Here is a 19,757-nt window from a genome sequence, read left to right on the forward strand (position 1 = left end):
GCCCATGGTAACAACATCCACCTTGAGAACAATCGAAGATTCGAACCCGTTGGGGATCAACTACCTGACAACTTTACCCTGACTGATGTACCCAAGTTTAAAGGAGTGGAGGACTCGCTCAACCACATTCGGGCCTTCAAATATTACATGTCTATCAAGGGGGTCAAGCAGGAACTCTTCACCCGGATCTTTCCTTCATCCCTGGAACCAATTCTCCGCCAATAGTACTATTCCCTCGACCCCAAGAGCATTACTACTTTGGATGAAGTCGCCGTAGAATTTGCTAAACAGTACGCCGACAACGTCGAAATCTAAGCCAACACCCGCACCCTTGAGGTCCTGACTCATAATGATAAGGAAGGGTTCACATAATTCCTAACCCGTTGGGGGAGGGTAGGTACTCAATTGGTCAGTAAGCCAAGTGAATCAACTCTGGTGGAGAAGTTTGTCAACAACCTCCATCCGGTTTATGCCATCCTGCTGAGATATCAAAACATCAAAACATTCCAGGACTTAAAAATCCTCGGAACCCGCATTGAAGACGACCTCCACAAGGGTGTCCTATCCAAAATCACTGGTAGAGGCTATCATGGATCTATATCAAGTGGATCTTGCCCCTATGCTCAGACAAACGAAATCGACGAGGTCAACCTCCTCGAACCAACCACAAAGAAAACTGAATGTCCTCAAAGGGCATTCACAAATTTGGTAACTGATTGCTACATCCTTTGAACATCGGCAGGCATTGCTACAAGCCTTGGGAAAGTTGACAGTTCCCTCTACCTCCTCTCCTGAAGAAGTAGTAGCACACATGACAAGGGATGTCGCCGATCTGAGAAACCCGTTCATCTTCTCTGACGAAGATATCCCTCCATTCGGAGCCAACCGTAATCTGGCCCTGTACATCACTGTACAATGCCTCAAGAAGAATGTTCCTATGGTTCTAGTGGATGACGGATCCGCGGTCAATGTCATTCCCTTCAAGACGGCTGACAAACTGGGTATCAAGGAAGCGGGCTTGGTCCCGACCAATCAAGGAATGCGCGCTTATGACGGCACTCGTCGTAAGGTTGCGGGGCTTATCACCTTGACCAATGCAATTGGACCCTTGGAAAGACAAGCCAGTTTTCAGGTGGTCGACATCGACGCCTCTTTCAACATGCTTCCGGGATGCCCCTGGATTCGTGCCACTAAGGCCGTCACCTCAACCCTTCATCAAAAAATCAGGGTCCCTTTTAACAAGAAAACAATCACAATTCCCGCATCCCCGATTAGGGCTATCGTAAAGAAGGGAATAGCCTCTTAGGTCATTGAAGAGGACGATAACGAAATATGGGAATTCGAAGCTGTGAATGCCCTAACCGATGAATCAACATCCTTTGATTGTGACCCGTTCTCGAACCTCACAGTCAACCGCATTCTGATGCGCCAGGGTTATTTCCCAGGCCAACCTCTCAATCCACTGAAGAACACTTATGTGACTCATTTTAGAGAATATTTAGTGCCCGAATTAGCGTCGTTCCTATGCTTTTTAGTCCATAATTGGGTCATTTACTATCTTTAGTCTTTCGTTTTGCATATTCTTTGAGGTTTTGATCCCTTGGTAGGAAAGGAGTAAGAACCTTGCATTTTCATGGCAAAATGGAGCTAAATTGATCAAATTTAATGACCAATCATCAAAGTGAAGACAAGTCTAGAAGGCCTATGTAAATAATGAAGTAAATGGGCATTGATGAGAAGATCCTTGCATCTCCAACAAGATCCTTGAGGATTGTTGGAGAAAGAAAAGAAGATAAGCTGACTGGCTAACAATCCGGGCGTCGCAGTGCACGGGACGAGCATCCTGGCCTGCTATAATCCGAGTGTCCCGTGGCCAATCTGCTCGTCCTGGCCCCTCTCAATCCGACCGTCGCCCTCACCAATCCGCTCGGATTCCTCTCCAGTGCAGACCGTCCCTCAGCCAAGCCGCTCGGGACGAGCGTATTCCATGAAGACCACCAAAATGGATATGCGCATCTCCCTCGAGAGGAGCACTTCCTCAACTTTTCTTAAGGGTCTTAATCGTCATTTAAGCCCTTAGTAACCCTAATTTATGTACCTAATCCTTAGTATAAATACCCCATTGTACTAATTAGATTAGCATGTCCTTCTTATGCTCTTTTTAGGTTATTCCAATCCAATTTTAATCTTATCTTAATCTTGTAATTAACTCTTAATTAAGCTTTAATACAAATCTCATTTCCTTAATTTCTCTATTATTCATTATTTATTTTGGGTAATTGGAGATTATTTTGGGTTTATTGGGAGATTGACAACCTTCCATCAATCATCAAGTACTTCTATTATTCTTTGCTTATTATTTTGGAATCATCTTTAGGTTTAACTCTATCTTATTCCTTGTTTTAATTATTGTTAATCATTTCCATTCATTCATCATGTTTTCTCTTGTTAATATGATTGGCAACTTTGTTAGCATGTTAAACTTGATAATGAGTGAGTAGTCTCTTAACTAGGGTTAATGGAGAATTAGGGGAAACCAACATGGGGGATGATTCATGCTTAATCTAATATGTTCACATAATTTATTTGCTTGCTTGTTGTGATCTCAACTTATGTACATGTTATGTTTGATAAAATGCGAGCCTATAAATCCTTGCATTTTTTACCCATCACCGACCTATTCAATGGGACTTGTAAGACATAAACCAACTTGAGTCTCATTAGACCACATATATAGTTGAGTAGGGAGGATTAAGTCGACTTGCAGGTGTTGTACAATATAATCGTTTCAGCTCCGGGACCCAAACCTTCCTAGGATTGTAAGATATAAACCAACTCGATCCTATCACAACAATAATTGCTTGCTTATAATTTGAGAATATGTTTGTATGATCAATTCCCATGTATCCCCTATGAACCCATGACACCCTAGTGCTTTTAATCAATTGTTTACATCTCATTTTAATCTTCTTGCTTGTTTATTTACATTGTTATTTAGTTTAGTGATCTCTTATCTCAACCCAAATTGTGACACCCTTAGACACGACCATTTGCAATCGAAAATCCTACATCAATACCTGTCCCCTGGGATCCGACCTTTACTTACCTCTTTACTAATAGTAGAGTAGTTTGTGAAGTTATAAATATTGTTTTGGTCTAGGTAACTTTTGACGACGAGTAACAAAACCGACGAACCAAGCACCTTGCCTCCCATGAAACAGGCCAAGGTCCCCAACATCCCCTTCGCGCTAGGCTATGAGCCAACCGATGAAGACATCCAGGAAATGAATCTCCTACTACGGAAGCGCAAAAAGCACGGGCTATGCCTTGACGGACAAGCCGTCAGTCACCGCTTCAGAGAAGACAACATTAACCACCTCAGCTATGAGGACATCATCAACATTGCTTTAAAAGATAACCAGTTCGATCCCACCGCCTTAATCTCTGATACAAATCCAGAGGAAGCTACACAAGGCTGGAGGAAGACTGTCAAGTGGACCGGTCGCCAAGGCCGCATTTTCAGGATCATAACTGGAGAAGGCCCTATGTTCAAAGAGGGAAGTGAAGAAGAGTCTGAGTCTGAGTCTGAGTCATTCCTAGCTCCTAGCACTCCTGATGTCCCGGCCAAAGTCCCCTTTCCACTATTTTATCACAAACTTGTGGCTGCCTCAAAGGCTGAGTTAACTAGAGTCATCCCCACTCCCGCAGAGGGTAGCAACCTGGAGCTTGTTCCAGAGGCTACTTCCTCTGCTGTCTCGCCTCTGATTGCCCATGAGATTTATGTCCTATCTGATCTTTTCGCTCAAGTCGACTTAATGAACGCTAAGGTTGCTTATGACTCGTCTAAATTTAACTGCAATGCCATTCTAAACGAATATGAGGAATTTGACTTGAGTGACAACCCACCTCACCTAGCCATAGAACTTGACAAACGAGTGTTGGATTATGTGTCCTCGACAATATACTGTGATCACATGTTTAAATCTCATAATAAGAATACGTAAGGGATGATTCAATTATATAGTCAACTGATCAACATTAATCGGTAATGATTGGCTAACTAGAGTTTGACATTACTATCATTTGACGATGGTGATCAGTTGATCCCTTAAGGTCACACCTATAGGACAATTCCCTTAATAGATTAATTAATTAATTGTATAATGATACAAGTTAATTAATTCCTTAAAATTGAACAATTTATATTTGTGAGTAAGAATAAGTATCTTATTGTAATTTGATTAAATAAGATACATTTTAGTAATTAAATGTTTTATTACTAAAATTAATTATTCTTTATAAAACAATTGAGATAAAAATGAATGGTTAATTATAATTACAAGATGTTGTGAAAACATGACCCATTTTATACTTGTAATCATGAATTACTAGTTAAATTGTCACATGTAATTTATTTGTTATAAAATGATATTTAAGGGGTTAAATATGCAGTAAAATACATATGGACATGGTGTGTGACACATGACCTAGCATATTACAAATGACCAAGTTAACAAACATAAAATGGATGTCCATTTTATGGGTGGACCGAAAAACAGAGGGATTAAGGAGTTAGTGGATGTTTTATTTTATGATAAAATAAACATAATGATTACCTACACTAACTAGTCTTTACCCTACATTTTATGGGTAAGACCAAGGCCATGAAATGACCCTTTTCCTCTCACCCTACCCGGCCCCCCTTGGCTCAAAATAAGAGCATGTGTCTTATTCATTCATTCCCATCTCATGCATAGAGTATGTATGTATGCTTTTTCTCCTCCATCTCTCTAACAATTTGTTTTTAGACATAAAAATTGTTCATTCATATATTACATATTACATTACTAGAAGTAGTAATAAATAATATAGAATATGTTTTAAGGAATCTAATAATAACATCTAGTTAATATATTGTTATTAGATTTAAGGGATTGTTTTGGGTGCATTCAAGAGGAGACTTTCTAATTTGAAAGTTTGAGTTTATGGAGGATCATCCCAAATTAATTGAGCTCAAGAACAAGTAAAAGTAGGAGACCTTACTTGTGCCCAAAAATTCGAACCATATATAATGTAAGAAATGTGATTTTATCCTTATTTATGTTCATTTTGTTATGCATGCAACTATATCCACTAGTAAATGGGTAATTTATAAAATGATTAGATGAGTCTAATAGGGGTATATGAACCTAACAATTGGCATCAAGAGCTTTGGTGTTGCATGCATAATCGGTTTGATTTTTCCGAGTTAAATGTAACTTAATTAAAACTAGATATTTTGTGATTTATAAGGATAAAAGCCACGAAATTTTTGCATGTTATTCTGGTTCTAAAATATTTTTAGGTCATGTTGATGATTTATGGATGATTATTGCTAAATTTAATGATTTTTAGTGAAATAATTAAATTTTTATGAGTAAAATGAATTTTTATTTACTAAAAATAGTTAAACTTCACTACTGGTCGTGATTTTTTTAGTATGACCTCACATGCATATTTTATGTATTGTATGTAAAATTTCGTATTAATGTGATTAATATTGCATGATTTATGATTTTATGTGATAAAAATAATATAAATGGAGGTTAAATGACTAAAAATAGTTAAACTTCGAAATAGGTCATGAACTTTTTATATGATGTCACATACATATTTTACCGATTGTATGTAAAATTTGAGATAAAAGTTATTTACTATGCATGATTTATAATTTTAATGGTTAAAATGATATAAATAGTGACTATTTTTAGCAGAAATAGCTAAAATAAATTTTATGGCATGAAAGTTTTCCCTAATATTGTATATATGATATGGACATCAGATCTAAAATTGCATGATTAATTTTGATTGATTTGGTATGTCTATTATTTTTATGTGATAAAATCGATAAAAGGGCAACTTTATTAGTCATAAAAATAAATTCGAAATTTTTGTTTGAAATTTTGCCATTTCAATGTTTTGGAAAGTTTTTAAGAATGTTCAAAATTTTGATTTTGATTTTTTCATAATTTTTATGTTTAATTTGGAATTAAATAGTAAAAGTTATAATTTTTATGTTTAATTTGGAGTATGATATATTAATGAAATAAATTATAAATATTTTGTGGGCAAATTTTATTGAGTTTTTGGAATCCTGGTAATATTCCAGTATTTGCAAAAATGTGATTTCGAATTTTTCCAAATTTTTATGACTTATTGGGAATTATTTCATAATTGTTATGATTAAAAGAAGTTTAATAAGCAATAACACAAAACCAAGTTGATTTATTGTCAAAAATTGAGTAAAGACTAATTTTTGAGTCCTAAGAGAGTTAGGGTAATTAGCTTGAGCTTAAATTTGATTTAAGTATTGATTTCTGATTTTAACAAGTTATTATCACGCATTTCCATAAAACCGAATTATATACGATATAAGGTTTAAGTAGGGCGATTTGGCACTTAATTTGGCATGTTAGATCATATAATAATGCTGCATATTTCATTGATGAATGTCATATTTTATTTATGTAATTTTGAATTATGTAATTTTATCTTAGTATGGCCTTAGTTTTTAATTGGTATTACCCGTAATGAAAGGGAATATCGAGTTGGCTGTAATTTTAATGTGATTTCGCATCACCGTTTTGTAATTTAATAGATTTAAATTTATTACAAATGTATAATAGGAATAGCTATGTATTTTATTATTATTTGTAATTCCGGAGTTCCTTCAAGACGGTGCCATGCGGAAAGGCGTTCCGATCAAGACGGTGTTACCTTGGGAAGCGTGCCACTTGAAGTTCAAGGGACCAATGGAGTTGGTTTCCGAATTTGTAATAGATTATTTGATTTTCTATTTTAGGAAGGCCATACTAGGAAGTTTATTTATTGCTTTTGCATTTTTCATTATATGTTGCATGCATTGCCAAATCGCCATAAACAACACATGCATATCATATCGAGTATTCGACCGTGTCAATTATAATTATCGTTAGTTCGAAAATTTTGTTCACTTAAATTTTATAGATAATAAATTGACTGACCTCACACATTTTAAAGATTGAGATATAGCCTTACCAAATAGTAGGAACTCATGAATCTCAATTTCATATAGGTATAATATGGTATTGAAGCATTATACGGGGGTGCTTTCAATTGACGTTGGGTAAGTGGGGTAATAAATAGTTTTTACACTTCGAAAATTTGGTTGATCTCAACGAAGGTATTTGCGACCGTAGCCGCAATAGGTTCGGGCTAAAGCTGAATAACTTAACGTAAATTCATCGACCGAGAGTTCTATTTGTAGAATCGGTTAAAAGGGTTAACCCACCAAGATTATATTAGCGAGAGGTGTAGAGGGCCCGTAGGCTCACATTCAAGATTTAATATGAATTTTTGGGTCTCAGAATCGTTTATATAATTGGGTGGAGGTCATTATATAAATGCTAAAACATACTTAAATGTTTTATATATTACGATGAATGTTGTTTTTTCCACTATTTCATTGTTTTTAACGTTGTCCTATTTCATTACTCCTACTCATATGCGATATCATTCAATTGTAACACGAGTCTCCGCTAAACCACTATTGCCAACGACAAAGAATCTCTTTCTAAAAATGAACCATATCATAGATTGTGGACTAGCTCCATAGGAATCGTTCTATTCCATAGAACTCCATAGGAGTTATCCTATGTCATATAAGATTAGCATCTTAAAATTCCTAACATACCTATGTATGATTTCTTGTGAAGAAATATGACTAGAGGTAATGATTAGTCAAAATATGTTTTGATTATATCTTCTATGCATCCATGGTTCAAAAGTCTTATTGCTCAACCTAAACACTTGTCATCAAGCACTTAAGTTGCTAAGAATATGACAATGTTCAATTGGTAAATTGCTTTGTTAGAAATTTTGATTCACCAAATACCACAATAGAGTTCATCCTTGTGAAGGATTAACTAGGAATTTATATGAATATAAGTCTTCATCAAGTAGAAATTCTTGAAGTGAGTGGGAGCAATATGAAGTAAAGTTCCTATTTTAATTGTTAAGGATAGAACTAGGCTCGAAAGAGAAGATGTTAGACACTAAAATAGAGACAAACCCCAAATAAGTAAAGATCAAGGAAGTTGGTTGTGTGACTTCAACATATTCCTTCTTGAATATCTATGACATTGACATAACATTATTACCAAATACCACATCATGAGTATTTGATACAAATTTATGAATTTCATAATATTTGGCATTATCATGTGATGACTAGCAAGATTAAATTCAGAAATTTACATGAATGGAACTAGGGTAGTTGTCATTTCATCCATGGACATATAAGTGTTATAGTGTACTCATTTTAGTTTTGTATTTAGAAATGTACCTCAATAATTTTTATGATGTACACAACTCTAAAGAAGAATATAATTCAAGTTTTTGTCTAAAACGCAAAGGGTTTCTCTATTATGCATTTAAAACAAGCGTTGTGCCCTAACATACCACGATTAAGTTTATGGTAAGACCATACAAGTCATGGTAATTATATTCAAACTAGAAATAAAATGTCATATATACAAGACTAAAGTTGGTGACCCCAATCATTTCTCAATTCCCGATTGAAATTCGCATTTAGAAACTAGTTTTGACTAGTGTCCCAAACCATTTGATCATGAATCTCTTGGTGTGTGTGCGAATCTTGTATTCAAAGCAAGATGGTTCGTGAATTTTCTTAAAAAGTATAGCGAATAGAATAAGTTATTCACCTAATTACACTTATATGTGTATGGTCGAATATATTTTCAATCTGAGAAGGTCATTATTACTTCTTCTCTTTTACCGGAGACGAACTAGATAGATACTTGGTATCCGATTAATGAAGTAAGAAGAGAAATTCTTTGAATAAGTTCAATGGACTCTTCTTATGAAGTATAAAAATCAAAGTATTAGTACTTTGTTAAAATGGGGAACAATAAAGTGATGACTTTTATTTGCACCAAAAGAGAGTGATATGGTATCACAAGTTCACTTTCATTACGATATGATTGAATCTTTACAATATAGTTGGAGGTATTATAAAATTTGTTTGGCATTTAAATTTTCCACTAAATCAAAACATAATTAAAACAATCATCAACATTTCATATGAGATATGGTTAGGCATGTATAGCTTGTTTCGATAGTAAACATGTCCTCTCTCTTCCTACATGATCACGAGAATAAAGGATTTATGGCTCATGATGCTGTCTATTAAAGAAATGAGGAGTATTTTTTAAAGACAGAGTGGGAGAAAATGTTCAAGAGCCACAAACTGAGAATAAGACATAGGAAGATGTTCCTTCTTGGTCAAAATCAGTAATTTTTGAAAGTAACAAAGTGGATAGGAGTCATGTTATTTTTGAAAGTAATAAGCCTATAACTTATTAAAATTATTTATCTAGTTTCAACTCCGCAAAAGTCCGAAATGAGCATAAACATGAAAATGTTTGTTCAGCCTGGTTGATTGGTGGCAAAGAGTTATGCACGTAACAACAACGCTTCATTGTATTCGAATATGATTTGATATAGTTGGATTTTAAAATCATCTTGCATGAGTTTTTAAAAATCGCAACTATCCTAAGGTAGGAAGAAGTCTTAAGTAGAAGTAATGGAGTTGAATTGTACGTTTTGATCACGTGATAAACTTTACTCAAATTGCGAGTAGTTCTGTTTATACATGGAGTTTAGTGGGAGTAATATGGTGTTACTAGTCTTATGTGGAGGGACATATTGATCATTGTGAATGATGGAAGACTTAGGAGAAGAATAATACATCTCTAAGGTATCCAGACCTATAAAGATAGTTCTAAGAGGATATTAGCGTTAAATGAATATTCTTATGTTAATAAGAGTCTAGACATGTTCAAAGGTATTGAACATGTAGAAACTAAATCCACATGTTTCCGCTGCGGGATTAATTCATTACGCTAAGATATATCACCATTCTTAAATTTCGTATACTTGGAGTATGACGAAAAGTTACAAATCGAATCTTTGAGAGAAGTCTCTATATAGCCACATAGTTTATTAGTTAGTACTCAGGAAGTACTAAAGAGATGAAGCTAAGCATTTAGAATTGAGATGGATCTATGTGCAAGGAGTTACACAAAAACCATATTCTAAACACATAAGGATGGTTAGAGAACCATCTTTGCTATATTAATTAAGGAGGATATCTGCTAGAAACGTCCTAGGCAGTTGAACAATGAGATATATACAACGGAAATTGAGTACACTTGCAATAATGAGATATGCAAGAAGGAAGGGATGATATTTTGATTCAGTTTTATGAATTGGAGGAACTATGGTAGTTCGTTCCAATAACCGAAGGTCCTATGCCTACACACTGTGAGGACAGTGGGAGTTATTTAAGGCAAGAGAGCCTATATCTAGATTGGATCTAGACACGTACTCAAAAGGTTCTTATAATAAAGATTATACATAACAATGGGAAAATAATATATTGTAAGGTTAGGAAGAGTGCAAGGTGTTGCTGAGACTTATTAACCAAAGGCCTTTTCACAGGCTTAACATGATAAGTCATGTCATTTCAATTGAGTTGAAATGTGCAATTACATACAATATTATGTATGGATTATAGATTATGTAGTAATTGATATGGAATCAATTTTACATATGTGATAATGCATTCATCGTTTGAGTTTTATTAAAAACTCTTTTATTACTTTGTTATATCCAAATAGGTTGTAAGGACAAAGTTGAACCCTATTAAAGTGAACTGGATTAACAGAGTATTGGCCACTAGTTGCTTATATGAGGTGACGTCTCGAAGTGACTAGAGTGTTATGCGATTGATGGCAAGTTGAAGTGCCATAGAGTCATAAGAGATGACTAGTCGATCACATAGGCAGACTGTATGGGACACTCTGTCGGGCAGTGACCGCTTATAGAGTTCTGGTAATTTTTATAAAGCCTGGTCGGGGCTAGAGCTACTATAGTATTCTTTTGAGTCAATTCTTTGACTAAAGACTATTCTCCCAACTCGGCACAGTTTCTGATTGACTTTGATTTTTGCCCCAAGCCATTCTGTCAAAAGGGGTGAGTGTGCATCTTTTGGGTCATGATGAACCGTGGGTGTATGTACGAAGGGAATAGTGCGATAGGAATTGTCCACCCCCTTGTCAGGGTTATCTAAAATCTCAGAGCCACTCAAGGAGTAGTGAACTGAAAATGCATGGCCACGCTCGGACGGTATCTACGGTAGATAACTCCGGTTAGAGAGTTACTCTCCAGATCGAGGAAACCACCCAAGATATGATCAAATGAAATTACAACTTGCAAGTCACCTTGCATTGAGTGGGAGATAGTAATAGGGCAAGAGAATTGGTGACGCACACTTGTCTCGGACAAGTGGGAGATTGTTGGAGTATGTGTCCTCGACAATTCTGCGATCACATGTTTAAATCTCATAATAAGAATACGTAAGGGATGATTCAATTATATAGTCAACTGATCAACATTAATCGGTAATGATTGGCTAACTAGAGTTGACATTACTGTCGTTTGACGATGGTGATCAGTTGATCCCTTAAGGTCACACCTATAGGACAATTCCTGTAATAGATTAATTAATTAATTGTATAATGATACAAGTTAATTAATTCCTTAAATTGAACAATTTATATTTGTGAGTAAGAATAAGTATCTTATTGTAATTTGATTAAATAAGATACATTTTAGTAATTAAATGTTTTATTACTAAAATTAATTATTCTTTATAAAACAATTGAGATAAAAATGAATGGTTAATTATAATTACAAGATGTTGTGAAAACATGACCCATTTTATACTTGTAATCATGAATTACTAGTTAAATTGTCACATGTAATTTATTTGTTTTAAAATGATATTTAAGGGGTTAAATATGCATTAAAATACATATGGACATGGTGTGTGACACATGACCTAGCATATTACAAATGACAAGTTAACAAACATAAAATGGATGTCCATTTTATGGGTGGACCGAAAAATAGAGGGATTAAGGAGTCAATGGATGTTTTATTTTATGATAAAATAAACATAATGATTACCTACACTAACTAGCCTTTACCCTACATTTTATGGGTAAGACCAAGACCATGCAATTGCCCTTTTCTTCTCACCCTACCCGGCCCCCTTGGCTCAAAAGAAGGGTTGTGTCTTATTCCTTCATTCCCATCTCATGCATAGAGTATGTATGTATGCTTTTTCTCCTCCATCTCTCTAACAATTTGTTTTTAGACATAAAAATTGTTCATTCATATATTACATATTACATTACTAGGAGTAGTAATAAATAATATAGAATATATTTTAAGGAATCTACTAATAACATCTAGTTAATATTATTATTAGATTTAAGGGATTGTTTTGGGTGCATTCAAGTGGAGACTTTCTAATTTGAAAGTTTGAGTTTATGGAGGATCATCCCAAATTAATTGAGCTCAACAACAAGTGAAGGTAGGAGACCTTAATTGTGCCCAAAAATTTGAACCATATACAATGTAAGAAATGTGATTTTCTTCCTATTTATGTTCATTTTGTTATGCATGCAACAAGATCCACTAGTAAATAAATTATAGGTAATTTATAAAATGATTAGATGAGTCTAATAGGGGTATATGAACCTAACAACGAGAAGGTAGGACCCCCATCATTGAGGAGACCGAACCTATTAACGTAGGGACCGATAACAATACACCTCAAGAACTTAGGATAGGGACCACCCTTGACCCCTTGGAAAGACAACAATTCATCGACCTCCTACACGAATACAAGGACGTATTCGCATGGTCCTACAAAGACATGCATGGGATCGACAGAGAGATTGCAGAGCACAGGATATCCATTAAACCCGGAGCTAATACCGTGAAACAAAAGTTGCGCCGTATGCGCCCTGAAAATCAAGGAAGAGGTAGACAAACAGTTCAAAGTCGGATTCATCAAAGTTTCAGAATACTCTGACTGGGTGGCCAACATAGTCCCTGTACCCAATAAAGACGGAAGAATTCGGGTTTGCGTCGACTTCAGAGACCTAAATAAAGCAAGTCCAAAAGACGAATTCCCTCTGCCACATGTTGACATCCTGGTGGATAACACCGCCGAGCACGCCCTATTATCATTCTTGGACGGGTATGCTAGGTACAACCAGATCAAAATGGTTGAGGAAGACATGCACAAGACTCCATTCACTATACAGTGGGTTACATATTGCTACACTGGAATGCCCTTCGGTCTAATCAACGTCGGAGCAACTTATCAAAGAACTGCCACCACTCTCCTACACGACATGATGCACAAGGAAGTGGAGGTATATGTCGATGACATGATCGTCAAATCAAAAGCGTGGGACAGCCACATCAACGCCCTTCAAGAATTTTTCGCTCGCCTTCGAAAATACAAATGAGACTAAATCCTCATAAGTGTGTATTCGGGGTCACCTACGGAAAACATCTGGGACACGTCATCAGCAAAATGGGCATCAAAATTGATCCTAACAAAATCAAGCTCTTCAACAAATGTCTCGGCCTAAGAACGTGAAGGAGATTCGGGGATTTCTCGGTCAAGTCCAATACATCAGCCGCTTCATAACCAAACTCACTATGATTTGTGAACCGATCTTCAAGAAGCTTCGCGCCTCCAATCACACCAATTGAGACCACGACTGTCAAAAGACCTTCGACAGGATAAAGGAAATCCTATCCAAACCTCATGTCCTCATACCGCCTCAACAAGGAACTCCCTTATCCCTTATCCATATACCTGACTGTCACCGACACAGCCTTGGGAGCAATACTAGCATAAACAGTCGACGATGAAGAACGAGCCATCTACTACGTAAACAAAAAGTTCATCGAATACGAAACAAGGTACACCCAACTGAAAAAGACATGCCTTGCCTTGGTCTGGTCAACAAAAAAGCTGCGACATTACATGCTAAGCTACACGGTTCACATCTACTCCAAGATGGACCCGGTCAAATACATCTTCGAAAAACCCGTACTAAACGGAAGGCTATCTAGATGGACACTCATGCTATCCGAATTTGACCTCAAATTCGTATCCCTCAAGGTTATAAGGGAAGGGCAGTCGCTGATTTCCTAGCAAAAAATCCAGTCAACGAGGATACAACGACCGACACATGGTCACTTCCTGACGAGGACATCCTTTGTGCCGATACTGACGCATGGGACCAATACTTCAACAATGCGTCAAACCTGAGAGGCTTCGGGGTAGGAATCCTTCTAATATCACCAAAAGGGGAACATGTTCTGATCTCAGTCAAACTAGACTTCGCCATCACCAACAATGCCGCCGAATACGAAGCATGCCTCATCGGCCTACATGCAGCCATAATACTTGGAATCAAGAGGTTGAGGGTCCACGGCGATTCCTCACTCATCATCAATCAAGTGTCCGGGACATGGAAAATCCGAAGCGACAACTTAGCACCCTTCTGAGCGAAAATCAATCAAGAGGCCAAATTTTTCGACCAAATCGACTACTTCCACTTACCACGGGAGGAAAATCAATTTGCTGATGGCCTAGCAAAACTTGCTACGCTCATCAACTTACCCAACGACATGACATCGATGCACTTATGTGTCGAGAGAAGAAGCGAGCCAGCTTACATCTGCGCCATGAACAACGGCGAGGAGAACCATATCGAACCTTGGTACCAAGCCATCCTAAACTATAAAACCAAAAATGAATTCCTTCCTAACTCTGATACAAGAGAACAAAGAGCCATCCGTTTACTTGCATCACAATTCGTGATAAACCAAGAACAACTATACAAAAGAACACCCCAGGGGATCCATCTCCTTTGCATTGATCACCACAAAGCTAAAAAAGTCACGGGAGAGGTCCACTACGGAGAATGCGGCCCTCACATGAGCGCAATGATGCTTGCCTAAAAAATCATGCGGTTAGGCTACTACTGGACCACCATGGAAGCCGATTGCAGAAGTTACATCAAACATTATCACAATTGCCAAATCTTCGTCAACATACAACACATACCACCATCCCTTTTATACACCATGACATCACCCTGGCCGTTCTCGACTTGGGGCATCGACATTCATTGGGAAAGTCAACCCGATAAGCACCAAAGGTCATTGCTTCGTCCTCGTCGCCATCGACTACTTTACCAAATGGGTGGAAGTACAATCCTATGTAGTCTTGACCTCCAAAGAAGTGGCCAAGTTCATCCAGGACATCATCTGCAGATATGGGGTACCCCATGAAATCATCAGCGACTAAGGCTCCCACTTCCGGACGGAAACACAAGCCGTGTTGGACAAATACAAAATCAAGCGGCATCGATCCACTAGTAAAAAAAGTCTCATTGACATCGGTTTTTTAGGCCCATTTACATCGATTTTGGGTCGATGTTTCTGGGGGCGACGTTTATAGCATTTATTAAAAAAACATCAGTTTTAAAACCGATGTTAATGGCATATAATTACATCGGTTTTGGACCAAAACCGATGTAAATAACACCTTTTTTACATCGGTTTTGGTCCAAAACCGATGTAAATGTCACCTTATTTACATCGGTTCTTTTCTAAAATCAATGTAATTACTACCTTTTATTCATTTTGGGCAATGTGAATTCAATTATTTATCCGCAATAATTAAATGCTACATATTATACGGCTCCGTAAATTTTATAATCTCACACTATTAAAGAACTGCAAAACAATCAATAATAACAAAAAAAATAACCCTACAACTCACGAATACCAACAATTCATAAACTAACCATCTATATTATTATACCAAAAATATAATATTACAATAATTCCATCCACTATACAAGTATCTCAAAACACTAGCTTCTACGACATAAACGTTAAATGCTTTCAATTACAATTTCTAGGATATCTAAACCAATTACATTATTACATCATATGTTTTTTAAACAAAAGTGTGACCAAAGGTCTCGAACCTCTCTCATTTGTGCAGTTGTCAACTTGTATTGTACCTAAAACACATATGAAAATGGACAATAATGGTTATAAAAAATACAAAAGGTACAAGAAACTAAAAACAGTTTGAGAGAATAAATCTTTGTACTTATCTTGAAAACTTGATTATCTTCATGTTCTCTTCTTTTCCAATTGTTGTTTACCTAAGTTGGAAAATTGTTTCAAAAGATAGGAGTGCAAAGGAAAAAGTACATACAAAAAGAGAAGGGAGAATTTTCTAGCAATTTCACTAGCTACAACACATATTAGCTACAACACATATTACCCTTACCCTTCTATTCATGTGATTCCTTAGCTGAAAAGCTAATTATCAAAACCATTATCTACAAAAAAAAACTAATAATATTAAATACTTACATCTAGTTAGTTGTATAGCCGAATGCCCGAATCTTCATGCCCATTCTACGAATTACCAAAAAACAGTTAATTTGCATCTTGCAATTGAATTCGGAAATGCCAATTAATAGCCGACAAAGCTTGTAGCATTACCTATACACCAAGACTGGGGTTCTACTCTTCACAAGTGAGACCACTATGGTGATTGTGGGTATCTTCATATCAAAGAACTCATAGTCCAGAATATTATCAACAAAGTATAATACGATATAATCAGTGTTATAACTAAATGACATAAAAAAAACCCTTAAAGATGCCTTATGCGTCATTTTGCTCAACACCTTCTGACAATGGCTATAGAGTAAAAAGTTTTTATCATTTTGAAATCTTATTAAACCCCAAACAAAAAACACTTATTTTGTGCATGAACAAAGAATGGCGCATTCTAGCAAATATAATCCTAACTTTAATGCGATTCTTTCGATTCCAGTTCAGAAATTGGTCATTTACAAATACCTCAAAATTTATAGAACAATATGAACAAGTAAAGACTAATGCATCTATTCGAGGCTAAACCTAATCAGATCTATCATGTGTTGCATTATGTGCTTTTGACTTCAACTTGAATGCTTAGCATCTCGTGGCATGACTTATGTTACTCCAACTCTTCTAATTTCCTCGCGTACCCGTGTCTGACACTCGACACTCGGACATGGATATGACCCTTGGACAGCTCATTTTAGACCAAAATATGCATGTTTTTCAAAAAATAGCAGAGTCCGACACATGGACACGCACCTGTGTTGGATACTTCTACACGAATCTGAGTAACATAAGTGACATCTTAATAGCTTAACGGAGCATAAACTATAAAAAGATTACCACTTTCAAATTTAGATGAACCCCAATGAAAATCGTACCAACAAATCACAACAATAACTTCTGAGCATTGGAATAATCATACAAGTATAAACGAATATACGGAGTAGTACGTTTATGCAATCAAATCAAATAAAAGCTAAAATTTTACAGATTCTCACCACTGAAAAGTAGAATTTGATTGGTCAAAGAGACTTCCTGCATCAAAACTAAACCAGTAAAGAAATCTACAAATAAGTATAGAATTGTTAATGGAAGCGGAATACTGACACTTTTTCTTCAAAACAAAAATGTACAGTGTGAGAGTTTCTAACGAGTTAGGAGCAGGAAATCACAGGGCAGCAAAAAAAAGTAGCAGTAGGTGTAACTTTGATGACATCAACTCTAGTTGGGACAATGTTTGTTGTGGCTACAATTGCAACAAAGGATGAGTTTCCAAAGATGTTCACGGCTGAAAGTGAAGTAATAAAAGAGACTGTGAAGTTAGGTTATTTCTTAGCAGTTTCTATCCTAATTAACAGCATCCAACCTGTTCTACACGGTAAATCTCCCTCGATAACTTTTTCACATATCTTATTTCTCCACTTATTTTCCAATTCAGTTTATAATATCTTTTAGATTGAAAAACACGGGTAGAATTCAGTGCAGAGTGGCAAACTCAAGTCGGTTGGATAAATGCAGTATGCTACTACGTAATCGGTCTTCCTGCAGGAGGTTTGCTTGGATTTAATTTTCAACTTGGTGTACAAGGGATCTGGTTTGGAGTACAATGTACCATAACTTTGATTATATTGCCCTTCTTCCTTTGATGCTACCAATTCAAATCCTTCTAATTTTCGTCTTTGGACAGTGAATCAAAAACACTGATAAAAAACCCAGAATTAGCCATCTAAAGAAGATGCTAAAAATTAACTGGTAAGAAGATGACTCACTCAATCATGTGCGACTCTATGCACTCGGCTACTATATCTCAAAGTTATGATGACAGTGCCTCCATTATTCTCAAATTAAACTCTAACCCGACATTTCTACCATCAAGAACAACATTGGATTGCATATATTTACTCTCAAAATTGGTCAGGAATACAACGAAAAAAAAACGACAGATTTGTATACAATAATATTCATAATAATCAAAGAAATAACACAAAAATAAATGGACACTCACCTGAATAATCCATCGAAAATAGAGAAAGACGAGTAAAACTGGTAGAAATCTGGTAAGAAATACACAGCGGGTGGTATTGGCACTATCATCAGAACCGGCAGATCCCGATTGTGCTTGGAGGAGCTAATTCACCAACGGTTTAAAAATGGAATGGGATGAGATTTGGTAAGAAATCTGAATAATAGAGGATATATAGAGGATGAGATGAGATCTGGTATGTTTGGCGAGAGAGCGAGAAGGACAAACAGATGAGACGGAATTGGCGGCGGAGGAAGAGAAATCGATGCGGCGGCGAATGGTGGTGATGACAGAAGACAAGAGCGAGGCATGTATAAAGAAAAATAGAGGGGATTGTGAGAGATGAAGGGTACCTTGGACGGTAAAGGGAAAGTGAAGGGTTGTATGAAGAAAGTAGGCTAGGGCAGTTTGTCTATTAATATTTTGAAGTTAATAAGAAAACTTTACATCGATTATTTAAAACCGATGTCAATAATACCACATTTACATCATTTTTGTTAAAACCGATGCTACAAATATTTTTGTACATCGATTCTAAAAATAACCAATGTAAGGGAAAACAATTGTACACATTTTACATCGGTTTTTATAAAAACTGATGTTATTTATAAACATTTACATCGTTTCAACTAAAATCGATGTTTTTATGGCGATGTAAATAGGACTTTTTCTACTAGTGATCATCCCCCTATTATCCCCAAAGCAACGGAGCGGTAGAGGCAGCGAACAAAACTCTTGTCACCATTATAAAAAAAGATGCAAGATAATTACCGCGATTGGCCGAGCAAACTCCCATTCGCACTCTGGGGATACCGAACCTCCATTGGAACACCAACAGGAGCCACACCCTTCTACCTAGCATATGGTATGGAGGCGGTTCAAGCAGTAGAGTTGGAGGTCCCATCTCTACACATGCTACTGGAAAGTCAAGTTCCTGAGGCGGAATGGACCCGTCGAAGGTTCGAACAACTCACGCTTCTAGACGAATGGCGACTCAACGCCTTGCACAACGTCCAGCTATACCAACGACGTATACAACATGCATTCAACAAAAAAGTCAAACCCAGAAACATCAAAGAAGGCGACTTGGTCCTCAAGTCGGTTCGAGCACCAATACCGGTCGATCCGAGGGGGAAATTCAAACCCAATTGGGCCGGGTCATACCTGGTCAAGAAAATACTTTCGAGGGGCGCATTGAAACTGAGTGACCTAGACGGGGAGGATTTCACAAACCCGACCAACCTAGACCAACTCAAGAAATACTACCCTTGAACCCTAGTAACCATAAACCTCTCCCTAGTTTCACAACTAGTGACCACAATATCCCTTTCAAATCAATTCCTCA

General features: G+C 36.6%; 1 long non-coding RNA gene across 2 annotated transcripts; it reads right to left on the reverse strand.

The window, feature by feature from the left end:
* Nucleotides 1–15,772: 15,772 nt before the first annotated feature.
* LOC141640173 (uncharacterized) lies at nucleotides 15,773–18,819 on the reverse strand. Of its 2 annotated transcripts, XR_012542889.1 has the most exons (3): nucleotides 16,501–18,819; nucleotides 16,369–16,413; nucleotides 15,773–16,154 (listed from the first exon to the last, which is right to left on the reverse strand). It is a non-coding gene; the product is annotated as an uncharacterized LOC141640173 (long non-coding RNA). The 2 variants fall into 2 exon arrangements; XR_012542888.1 differs by having other exon boundaries at nucleotides 16,369–18,819.
* Between the last annotated feature and the right edge of the window lie 938 nt (nucleotides 18,820–19,757).

Source organism: Silene latifolia, unplaced genomic scaffold (genome assembly GCF_048544455.1).
Source record: "Silene latifolia isolate original U9 population unplaced genomic scaffold, ASM4854445v1 scaffold_73, whole genome shotgun sequence".
NCBI classification, from domain to species: domain Eukaryota; kingdom Viridiplantae; phylum Streptophyta; class Magnoliopsida; order Caryophyllales; family Caryophyllaceae; genus Silene; species Silene latifolia.